The 13359-nt window shown below is 39.7% G+C and overlaps 1 protein-coding gene across 12 annotated transcripts in view; it reads left to right on the forward strand.

The window, feature by feature from the left end:
* LOC106879509 (methyltransferase-like protein 25B) overlaps positions 1-13359 on the forward strand; it is a 143372-nt gene that overhangs the window by 99556 nt on the left and 30457 nt on the right. The gene's annotated exons all lie outside the window — the stretch shown is intronic.

Raw genomic sequence — 13359 nt, forward strand, 5'->3', positions numbered from 1 at the left:
GCATAAACACACCAGTGCTGGTGGCATGTAAAAAGCACCCAGCACACTCTGTAAAGTAGGTGGCATTAGAAAGGGTATTCAGCCATAGAAAACATGCCACAACAGACAATTGGAGTCTGGACAGCTCCCCAGCTGGCCTGCTCCAGTCAAACTGTCCAACCCATGCCAGCATGGAAAACAGTCATTAAACGATGATGATGATGAAATCAAAATCAGAGGAAAATTTATAGAATCAAAAATTGTGAAACATATATATATGTTTCTTCTTCTTCTTTGATCTATATACTAATTATTCATCCCCTAACCACCTAACCATGCTTCTATTAACTTTTTGTTATAAGCAAAAAACAATATCTGAAGATACAATGTATGGGCATAAAACTGCAAACATTATGTAAATTTTCGCTTCAAATTTTTATATAAACTGGGATTGCAAGCAGAGTTGGGACAGAAACAATTGTAATGATGTGTTAAAAGATTTTTTTGTCTTCTTATTTGGATTATATCTATAATAATAAATGCCAAAACGATTTTCTGTGTGTCAGTGTGTCACACTTTGACCCCCTCGCTCACTATTTAAGGACACTTCTTCTACTGCTCTTGCTGGAGTGAGAGTAATAGTAGGCATAGAGATGGTGAGGGCAGTAGTAGATTCACAGTTGAGATGGTAATGGGGTGATAGTAATAGTATGAGCTGTAGTTGTGATAGAGACTAAGGCGGTGGTGGTTGTCGTCGTCACCGCCGTTGCCATCATCAAGCGTAACAGTGATAGTAGGCGATGTGAAAGACAGTGGTGATAGTAATGGAGGGGAAGGAAGCAAAGTCAAAGATGTTGATGGTGGTGTCATTAGATGTCTGAATAGTGTGTGTGTAAAGTAGTTGTGGTGGTACTGGTGATGGTGAAAACAATCAACAGAAAGAGAGAGAGAGAAGGAAAGAGGTTAGACAGAAAAAAATTGTACTGACCCACCGAATGTGAAGGCAAAAAATGTTGTTTATAATGAAGCTTTGCAATAAGTTCCAAGTTGACATATTATATCACTGTTTTGATGAAAATAGTTCATTACTTGAAAAATATTGGTCAAGTTTAATAAAATTTAGTATGTACTCAATGCATGAAGTGTCATTATTGGTCTCAAGGCCCAATGAAGTGCCCTTCACAGGAGCTAGCTTAAAATCTGTCCTATTATTATCCATTAAATATATATACACACACACACACACACACACACATATATATAATGAAAAAAGATTTAGTTAAAAACTTTGTAGTATACGATGCAAAGCTTGTCCATAGTTATTGGCTACCAAATATCATCATACAGTAGAAATGCTCCTGCTACTGGATATACATCAGGAATTCCATAATATGCATGGGAGAGAGAGAGAGCGGGGAGAGGTACAAAAAATAGAACTGAAACAGGTGTGCTGATGTAAAGGAGATACTTGGTTATCCAGCCAGAGGGAAGAGCAAGAGAAGGAGAGAGAGAGTGATCAAGAATGAGGACAGAAACAGGCGTGCTGCTGTAGAGGAGATACATGGCTACCCAGCCAGAAGGAAGAGAAAGGGAAAAAGAGAGAGTATGAAACAGCAAAAGTGTAAGAGAGAGCAGGAGAGAAATGGTGAAGTGTGAGGGTGTACTCACAAGTAACAAGTATCAGAGTATAGATGTGATGGTAGAGTAAAGAAGAGAGAGGTATGAAGGTTGTAATATACGTGGTCAGGTATTACCAAGAAAGCAAAAGTAAGGAGTGGGGATTGCAGTGACTGGTGAAAAACCTGAGAATAAAACATGGGGGAAGGGGGAAGCAGTGATAGTCAGCATGGCAGTGAGGGCAGGAAAGAGGACTAGTGTTGATTTAATTTTATTTAATGCATACTTTTACAACTGTTTTTTTGCCACCACTTCTGCTGTTGCTGCTGTCACCTACACCATTGTCCTTATCATTATGTTGGCATAGGTTCACATCTTCTTAGAGTTTTGATGAATAATAATATTTTATAAAATAACCAAGATTTAGCAATATAAAATACTAGCAGAGATACCCGGCATTGCCCGTGTTACATGCAATTGAAGAATGAGACTTTTCTGTTATATTTTCTGTAAGGAACTGGAATACATATGATTCGAATTTCATCAAAATTGCACATGAGGGTTCTTTCCCTCTTTACACACCCTAAAAAGTTCTAATCATGAGACATGTATCCCATACTAGTGATCTTTATGCGCATATTCCAAAATTTCAGTCTTCTGGAACCTGTAAAAAGGATTTTGCTCCTGAAAAATGGAGCTTATGGAGCTCTAAAATGTGAGAATGAAGACCCGTATTGGGGGTGGGTGTGTTAATGTCAACCAGAGAAGTTGAATTGTTGGGAATGTTTAATTTGGGTCTTATAGTATGCCTGTATATATGTGAGAGTATAGTTTCACTTTAATAATTTCAGTATGAAATTGAAAGTATTTGAAATTACAGTAGTGACATGTTATTGTTTCATTTTTGACACGTAATACTGAAATAGTAGAATAGTTTCAGTGTTAAAGTGAAAGTATGTGACATTACAGTAGAGTGATGTTATTATTTCACTTTTGACACATAATACTGAAATAGTGGAGGAGATATGATATTGCTGTGGGCTTGAACTATGCAAGAAGTTAAAAATGTTTTTGACCTAAGACAGTACATGGACCCTAAGTAAGGCATGTGTTAATTTGGAATGAAATTGGTTGTGGAGTTCTCGAGTTTTAGGGATTCACACAGACATACATTCTCATCTTTATATATCTGATATTTATGCGCACATTCCAAAATTCCAATATTATGGACCCTGTAAAAAGGATTTTGCTCCTGAGAAATGGAGCTCATGGAGCTGAAAAATGTGGGAGTTAAGTGGGTGTGTTAATGTCAACCAGAGAAATTGAATTGTTGGGAATCTTTTTAACTTGGGTCTAATATGTAGTTTGAATGTCTTTGAAATAGGAAATATATGTATGTTGACTGGGTTTGCAAAAGAGAGCAAAGCTACAAGAAACTAAAAGACGAATGATCATGATAATCAGTCAGCTACCCTAGCCTAGTCGTTACTACTCGCCAATGTAGGATTCCTCACCATACAGGTGACAGGCACAGCCGTAAGATGCATTACGGATCTATAGCAATTGGAAGGGCATGACCCAATTGAAATAACAATATGTGACATTTGGAGTAAAGGGAAATGAAAGTGTCGCTTCTGGAGTTTGCAAATGACCACTATACTGATAGGTAACTGGGCAGAAAAAATTTACAATCAATAAATGTCTTAGAACAACCAGTCACTCATCTGGGAAGGCCTTGAAACCAATGTTACCAACTGGGGACTATGTGTGACCCAGTGGTAATAAAAAGACTGAAAGGAGGTCTGCAACGAAATAATTTTACTCAACACTTTGCAAGTGAATCAGTGGAGACAAAGATGAGTCACATTTACTTGACAATTTATGCACCACATTGCAGAAATCACAATGTAAGTATATCTGAAAGGATAGTCTTACACTGTTGTACCATTGAATTACAAATAATGCTCATCTGTTATGTTTGGGTGACCCTATAGCTTCCAATAGTACAACTGTATTCATCTTTGCTTAGGAAAAATGACTAAATTGTGGGTGTGAAGTGCCCATGAAGGGATGTTTGTAACTTCTAAGAAGAAGAAATTTTAGAAATATTACTTTATTTGTGTGTAATATGTATAGTTAAAATTGCATCAACACCAAAAATATATGAATTTTCATGGGGGGTTATGGCTGTTATGCATAGAATATAATTTCCAAATTTCATAAAGATCCATTCAGTACTTTTGACGTAGTTTTGGATAAAAAAAGAAATGACTAATGTGTGTGTTTGTGTGCATGTGTATGTGTGTCTGTATGGGTGTATATATGTTTAGATATCTGTGTGCATGTATATATGTGTACATATTACGTGTACATCTATGTATATACATTTAAACATATGTATACATATACATATATGCATATAGATCTATATCTATATACATATCTATACATATACGTGTACATATACATCTATATGTATACATGTATACATCTCTCTTTCTATATATATATATATATATATATATATATATATATATATATATATGTATGTATATATATATATGTCTTGCAAACAACTCGCACATGCAAGTGCTACCAGTCGAAAACTCTGCATACCGGAAGCCAGTAAGTGTATGGGGTCATCAGGAGAGAATGCGTGCCGTTTCGGGGCCTGCCTCTCGATGGCATCAATGCGCACCGACCCCCCTCACTGATATGAGGCCCCACTTGCTAGATCAACTGGTTATTAAAAACAAAGCTCAATATTTCTCTAGCCATCGCTCATCGTCTCTTTTTAACCAAATCCAGTGGCTTGCCTTCTCCACTGTATTTTGGATATCACTCATGGTGGTATTTACCTTACGATGAGTTAGGCCTAACACTAACAGCAGTCGTCTCACACTGTGTCCTACAAACCCTCTACATCCAACTTCGATTGGAAAATGCTCCACTTTCCAGCCTGCGTCTTCATATATATATATATATATAAGGTTGAGGAGGGTATTGGATTTAACCAAGCCCAGGAGGATACAGGTAATACCGAGTAAGTGCTATATACCGATTAGTTTGCCCCAGTCGTTGTATGAACAGGATTGGGTATTATAAGTCGTGTATTAGCGTGTGTATATGTAAATATATAAAAACAAAAAGATAAAGAGAGCAAAGGTAAGGTTGGAGAAGTATTTTATGGATAGAGTCTTACAGCTGTTTCTGGGAAGATCCAGTACTTCCCTTCATCGGAGACAGAAAAAATAAAGTAATCTTTTATTATATCCATAGGCGGATATTTTTTGTATGAAGTGGTAAAGAGTGTGATGTGCTGAAAAAAGATAGAATAGTACTTGAAGTGTAGTTTCATTCCAGTGGTCAATATCCGTGTAGAAATCCGTGCAAAGTAATCCTTGTGTGAATAATCCGTAAATTTATGTTGGAACGAAAGTTGATATAGCATAGATAGCAGAGGTATATATATTCCATATTGCGATGGATTTTTGCTTGTTTACTTGAAGAATGTCCAAGTCAAGTGAAAAGTGAGCGGTAATTAGGTCAAGTCAAGAAGACAGAATGTGAAAGGGGATAGTGGAGATATAGAGGCGGAGGATGGTAGCAATATATTTATGGTCAGTTGGTCTTAACAGGGTAGAGGGGATGAGCATATAGAGTGAAGGAGGAATAGGGGGATGAGGTTAAAAGGTCTAGTGAGTAGGAAGGAATGCGTGTGTGTAGCATATAGGTGGTGGAGGTATGAGTGATAAACCAAGGACAGAGATAAAAGAAAGGGATGGGTGGGAAAGGTAGTTAGTAGTATCATATTTTAGGATGCTGCCAAGCCTATTTATAGACGGTGGAAAGGGATTGAAAGAGGTGACGTAGTCTGTTTGTGTAGGTGGTGTTCTTGTGAAATTGAGAATAGGAGAAATAGATTTGGTGGTATATGTGTGGTGAGATGATCGAAAGGAAATAATCCTATTCAAAAGATGGTGAAAGATGGATGTTTTTGCCAGGTTGAATAGGTTGCCTGTGGGGGGTTGTGTTATTATGTTGCGTGATCACTTGTGAAATTTTGTTTGTGATAGAACCTGAATGTGTGGAAAGAGCGGTGGTTGCAGTTGCTAAACGCTGCTTCGTTATATCGATTAAGTAGAGTGGGAGAATTGTATTTTAAAATATGGAACGCCTCCGTTAAGCAAAGCTTGCAATTGGAGCGCTGGCCCTGGTATGGAGTTCCAGAGTCTAAGATGGACCATTTTAAGGTGTATTGGGTATTTTTGTTTTTTGTTTTTTTTGTTTTTTGTTTTTGTTTTGTTTTTGTTTTTGTTTTCCTATTCTCAATTTCACAAGAACACCACCTACACAAACAGACTACGTCACCTCTTTCAATCCCTTTCCACCGTCTATAAATAGGCTTGGCAGCATCCTAAAATATGATACTACTAACTACCTTTCCCACCCATCCCTTTCCTTTATCTCTGTCCTTGGTTTATCACTCATACCCCCACCACCTATATACTACACACACGCATTCCTTCCTACTCACTAGACCTTTTAACCTCATCCTCCTATTCCTCCTTCACTCTATATGCTCATCCCCTCTACCCTGTTAAGACCAACTGACCATAAATATATTGCTACCATCCTCCACCTCTATATCTCCTCTATCCCCTTTCACATTCTGTCTTCTTGACTTGACCTAATTACCGCTCACTTTTCACTTGACTTGGACATTCTTCAAGTAAACAAGCAAAAATCCATCGCAATATGGAATATATATACCTCTGCTATCTATGCTATATCAACTTTCGTTCCAACATAAATTTACGGATTATTCACACAAGGATTACTTTGCACGGATTTCTACACGGATATTTACCACTGGAATGAAACTACACTTCAAGTACTATTCTATCTTTTTTCAGCACATCACAATCTTTACCACTTCATACAAAAAATATCCGCCTATGGATATAATAATAGATTACTTTATTTTTTCTGTCTCCGATGAAGGGAAGTACTGGATCTTCCCAGAAACAGCTGTAAGACTCTATCCATAAAATTCTTCAACCTTACCTTTGCTCTCTTTATCCTTTTGTTTTTATATATTTACATATATATATATATATATATATATATATATATATATATATATATATATATATGCATGTATATATGTATGTATGCTTGTATATATGTGAGAATATAGTTTCACTGTAGTAGATTCAGTATGAAAATGAAACCATTAAAGTGAAAGTATCTGTCATTACAGTATCAAAATGTGATTGTTTCAGTAGTTTCATTTTTAAAGTGAAAGTATTTAACATGAGTTTTTTTGTTTCATTTTTGACACATAATACTTAAATAGTGGAGGAGATATGATGTTGCTGTGGGCTCGAACTATGCAAGAAGTAAAAAAATTTTTTTGACTAAAACAACCAGGACCGTAAGTAAGGCATGTGTAAAATTTGAATGATATTGGTTGTGTAGTTCTCGAGTTTTAGGAAATCACACAGACACACACACACACACACACATTCTCATTTATATATATATATAGATTTTTATATATATATAGATTTTTATATATATATAGGTGGCATTTTCCATGCTGCCTTCCAACATATAGGTTTTCTATCTATTTTAGATAGATAGAACTACTCCGAAATGTTAACATCTCACAGTCTAGGTAGGTGGCACTGCAAGTTGATTTAGGTGTATATACACCATTTGTCAACAAGCGAGATATATTCTCCTTGACAAAATGCAGTGAGTAGCTCATTCCCCAGTTTGAACTTGCATCAAGCATATTTGCACTGATAATAACGTTGCAATTTCACTTATCACTGCTTAGTGTTCCCCCTCTGTAACTAGTATTATTATCATCTAAAATAGATAGAAAACCTATATGTTGGAAGGCAGCATGGAAAATGCCATCGAACAATGCCTCATGAAAAAATATTTTATATTGCTAAATCTTGGTTATTTTATAAAATATTATTATTCATCAAAACTCTAAGATGTGAACCTATGCCAACATAATGATAAGGACAATGGTGTAGGTGACAGCAGCAACAGCAGAAGTGGTGGCAAAAAACAGTTGTAAAAGTAAGCATTAAATAAAATTAAATCAACACTAGTCCTCTTTCATGCCCTCACTGCCATGCTGACTATCACTGCTTCCCCCTTTCCCCATGTTTTATTCTCAGGTTTTTCACCAGTCACTGCAATCCCCACTCCTTACTTTTGCTTTCTTGGTAATACCTGACCACGTATATTACAACCTTCATACCTCTCTCTTCTTTACTCTACCATCACATCTATACTCTGATACTTGTTACTTGTGAGTACACCCTCACACTTCACCATTTCTCTCCTGCTCTCTCTTACACTTTTGCTGTTTTCCTGCTCTCTTTCTCTCTCTCTCTCTCTCTCTCTCTCTCTCTCTCTCTCTCTCTCTCTCCTGCTCTCTCTCTCTCTCTCTCACCCTCTCTCTCTCTCTCTCTCTCTCTCTCTCTCTCTCTCTCTCTCTCTCTCTCTCTCTCTTTCCCTTGCTCTTCCCTCTGGCTGGGTAGTCATGTATCTCTACAGCAGTACTATTTCTACCCTCATTCTTGATCATTCTCTCTCTCCTTCCCTTGTTTTTCCTCTGATTAGGTAACCAAGTATCTCCTTTACATCAGCACACCCGTTTCAGTTCTATTTTTTGTACCTCTCTCTCTCTCACTGGGTAACCATGTACTTCCTCTGTAGCAAGACTCCTATTTCTGCCTCTCTGTTTCTCAGTCACACTCTAACCTTTCATCATTTGATACTGGATCATCTCCTCCAATGCCCCCTCCGTTGTAGCAAAATTCCTGTTTCTGCTTCTGTCTCTCTGTTACACTGTAACCTTTCATCCTCTGACACAAGTTCCTCTCTCAACATTCCTTGTCTTGCGAGTTACTTGGTGACCCTACCAGTGCTGGTGCCATGTAAAAAGCATCCAGTCCACACTGTAAAGTGGTTAGCTTTTGGAAGGGCATGTAGTCTTCTACCTGACAGGCTCCTTTCAACCGTCCTACCCATGCATGCACGGAAGACAGACATTAAATGATGATGATGATGACTCATATATTCAAGTATAAGGATTTTCTTTCAAAGGTTTTTCTCTTAGACATCTGCACTTGGTCCTTCAGAAAATTGTAAGGTCACCACCTCTAAAGTATGATCACAAAAATGTAAAAATAACTTTGTCTAAACTCACAGTACCATAAAACTACTATTAGTGTAATACAGTGCCATATAAAATAACAACTTTATCTAAAATCACAAACTCCCACTACAGTGATGATAATATCTTATAAAACCGCAACACTGTAAAACAAAATTTTAAAACCAAACCTCAGTGCAAAGCTTAAAATCAAATAACATGTAAAAAGCACTTTTTGAGCATTGGGCCTCACAGAGACAATGATAAATAACCAAGACCTTTGGCAATCTGCTGTGCTTGAATAGAAGACCCATCAAGCCAAGTGAAATCATAGTTGTGGCAGATACTGGTGTCGCACGACTGGCATCCATGCCAGTGACATAAAAGCACCCATTACACTCTCAGAGTGGTTGGCATTAGGAAGGGTATTCAACCGTAAAAACCATGCCAAATCAGACTGGAGTCTGGTACAGCCCTTCACCTTACCACCCCTGGTCAACCTATCCAACCCATGCCAGCATGGACAAATGATGTTGAATGATGATGATGACATCAATATTTTTTAATTATTACATTAAAATTTATTTGCTTCTATCTTGTCTTCCAACAAGATAATAAAATAAATCCTAATCAGCAAGCTTGGTCTCTTGTCACAGTTAGAGTCCTCTATAGCATTAAAGTGAATTGCTTAGGTAACTGTAAATGAAATTATACAACTTAAAAGAGTCAGGTGATATCAGTTCATGTACTGTGACTTACCCTAATCTGTCACTGATCATACTAACTCTCTTAAACCAATGAAACATTAGTTTATATCAAGTAATTTACCCTACTATTGAATCAGAGAGAGAGAGAGAGAACTGAAATTCATTACACCCTTTAGGTCTCCTCCTCAACCTCCATTAGAAGGTCTGTTCTAAGGTGGGGAAACTGACTCATTTGCGCTTCTCTCTCCTCAGTAATAGCATATGTATTGCTTTGAGAAGAATTCCATAAGCAAGAATAGCTCTCCATGTTGTGAATTAAATTGATAAAATTTATAATAAATTTGCATGCTTAATTGTTATGAGTAACCAAAAGTTACTCATAAAAATTCTAAATAGTTAAAAGACTATTTTCGTAATATCCTTTTTGTCTTGCCCTTTAGTGTTTTTAATATATAATATATACATTAAAATTTTCAGAGCTGACAGATTGCATCAGATACATTTTGATAATTTTTTAAAATTTGTCTTCATTCCAGGAAGTAAAATGGAGAGGAGGTTCTGCGAGGTTCCTCACAGGCAAAGAACACAGGTACAAGATTTTCTGGGCAGGGAACACTGACGGGGTCGGGGGCGTAGGAATACTTCTAGCGGAGAAATGGGTGGATAAGGTAATCGAGGTCGTTAGAGTAAGTGACAGAGTACTTAAGATCAGACTAGTGCTTCATCATAGATTAGCTACTGTCATCTCAGCCTATGCACCTCAACCGGGGCTACCAGATGGTCTGAAAGACCAATTCTATGATACCCTCTTGCAAACTACCTCGTCGACGAGTGACAGGGACCTTCTCTTTGTGGCTGGAGACTTCAACGGTCATGTCGGACGTCGTGCTGGAGGCTTCCATGGCATACATGGAGGCTATGGCTTCGGCTCCTGCAACGAGGAGGGAACCAGACTGCTGGAGTTCTGTGATGCAACCGATCTTATGGTCTGCAATACCAACTTCAGGAAACCTGCCAGTCACCTAGTCACCTACCGCTCCGGCAGACACTCTAGCCAAATCGACTACATCCTCACCAGAAATAGGGAAAGAGGGCGGCTTATAAATGCCAAAACCTACCCTGGTGAAGAATGTACCCCACAACATAGATTAGTAGTTAGCGACTTTGGGATCAAGGCAAAATGGGTGCCCAGAATTAGACAGGCTTGGAGGAGAAGGGTGTGGAAGCTTAAAGACCCTGCAAACGGACAGAGACTTAGAGACAAGTTACTTGAAGCATTTAACGAAATAGAAGGGGATATAGCATCATACAACGTGGAAGACAATTGGAGATTTCTGCGGGACAACCTGTTGAAAGCCACCGACCAGATTTGTGGGTGGTGTAAGGTCCCCTCCCGACCCAGAGTAACGTGGTGGTGGAACAAGGAGGTAGACAGGGCTATTAGACAAAAGAAACAGGCTTGGAAGGACTGGAAGAACGGTGGTAGCAGGGAATTGTACCAATGTGCCAGAAGGGAGGCTAGGCGACAGGTTTATTTAGCCAGAGGGGAAGCAGATAAGGAAAGATTTGCCAATGTTCTGCGCCGTGAGGACCAAAGACTCGAGGTATTTCGTGTTGCAAGACAGTGTAGGAGAGAGAATAGTGATGTTGTAGGAGAGAAATGTGTTCGCATGGATGATGGTACGCTTGCATTAAATGAGGTTGCAAAGAAAGAGGTCTGGAGATGCCACTACGATAGATTGCTTAATAAAGGGAATGAATGGGAGAAAGAGAGCCTGCCGTATGTCGACCCAATAGAGGGACCAGCTATCCGAGTTGATAGTACCAGGGTAGATAAAGCAATTAAGAGTATGAAGACCTGGAAAGCCCCCGGCCCATCAGGAATCACTGCAGAGATGCTCAAAATATCTGGCAGTGTTGGCTATAGCCTAGTCACCCGTATTACGAACCAGGTGATACACGAGGGAGTCATACCCAATGACTGGTGTAGCAGCATCATAGTCAACTGCTACAAAGGTAAAGGTGACGCTTTAGATACAAATAATTACAGAGGCATCAAGCTGTTAGATCAGGTTATGAAAGTTACAGAGAGGGTCATAGCCCAACTAATTAGGGAGCAAATCAATTTAGATGAGATGCAGTTTGGGTTCGTGCCAGGTAAAAGCACTACTGATGCCTTATTTCTAGTGAGACAGTTGCAGGAGAAATACCTAGCTAAGGATAAACCTCTGTACCTGGCTTTCGTTGACATGGAGAAAGCCTTTGACAGGGTCCCCCGATCCCTTATCTGGTGGTCAATGAGGAAACTTGGGATAGAAGAATGGTTAGTGAGAGCTGTGCGAGCCATGTACAGAGATGCTGCCAGTAAGGTGAGGGTTGGAAATGAGTACAGCAATGAATTCCGGGTAGAGGTAGGGGTCCACCAAGGTTCCGTCCTCAGCCCCCTCTTATTTATCATAGTCCTCCAGGCAATCACAGAGGAGTTCAAGACAGGTTGCCCCTGGGAGCTCCTCTATGCTGATGACCTTGCCCTAATTGCGGAGTCACTATCAGAACTAGAGGAGAAGTTTCAGGTGTGGAAGCAAGGTCTAGAACTGAAGGGCCTTAGAGTCAACCTAGCTAAAACCAAAATCCTAATAAGTAGGAAGGTAGATAAAACACAAACCCCTTCAGGTAGATGGCCCTGCTCAATATGTAGAAAAGGAGTAGGTAGTAACTCTATAAGATGTACCTGGTGCAAGCTATGGACACATAAGAGGTGCAGCAACATCAAAGGCAGGTTAACTAGCAAGTTAGTTTTTGTTTGTGGCAGATGTTCAGGTGCAATAAAGACTGTAAACAAACAGGAAACAACTTCTATCTCATTCCAGGGTGAAAAACTAGAGGTAGTCGATAGCTTCCGCTATCTGGGCGACCAAGTTAGTAGTGGGGGTGGGTGCGCTGAAAGTGTAGCTGCTAGAATAAGAATAGCCTGGGCAAAGTTTAGAGAGCTCTTACCCCTGCTGGCGACAAAGAGACTCTCACTCAGAGTAAAAGGCAGACTGTATGACGCATGCGTATGAACAGCCATGCTACATGGCAGTGAAACATGGGCTGTAACTGCTGAGGACATACGTAAGCTCGCAAGGAATGAAGCCAGTATGCTCCGTTGGATGTGTAATGTCAATGTGAATACCCGTCAGAGTGTAAGTATCTTGAGAGAAAAGCTGAACATTAGAAGCATCAGTTGTGGCTTGCAAGAGAGACGATTGCGCTGGTATGGACATGTGGTGAGAATGGATGAGGATAGCTGCGTGAAAAAGTGCCACACCCTAACAGTTGAGGGAACCCGTGGAAGAGGTAGGCCCAGGAAGACCTGGGCTGAGGTGGTGAGGCAAGACCTTCGTACATTGGGCCTCACCGAGGCGATGACTACTGACCGAGACCTTTGGAAATGTGCTGTGCGTGAGAAGACCCGGCAAGCCAAGTAAGATCGTTGCCAGTGCCCCTGGACTGGTTCTTGTGCGGGTGGCACATGAGATGCACCATTTTGAGCGTGGCCGTTGCCAGTACCGCCTGACTGGCTCCCGTAGGATTTTCGAGCGAGATCGTTGCCAGTGCCCCTGGACTGGCTTGTGCGGGTGGCACATAAAAGACACCATTTCGAGCGTGGCCGTTTTCGTGCGGGTGACACGTAAAAGCACCCACTACACTCTCTGAGTGGTTGGCGTTAGGAAGGGCATCCAGCTGTAGAAACTCTGCCAAATTAGACTGGAGCCTGGTGTTGCCATCCGGTTTCACCAGTCCTCAGTCAAATCGTCCAACCCATGCTAGCATGGAAAGCGGACGTTAAACGATGATGATGATGATGATGATGATATTATTAAAACTGAG

Source organism: Octopus bimaculoides, chromosome 16 (genome assembly GCF_046866305.1).
Source record: "Octopus bimaculoides isolate indiv1 chromosome 16, ASM4686630v1, whole genome shotgun sequence".
NCBI lineage: Eukaryota > Metazoa > Mollusca > Cephalopoda > Octopoda > Octopodidae > Octopus > Octopus bimaculoides.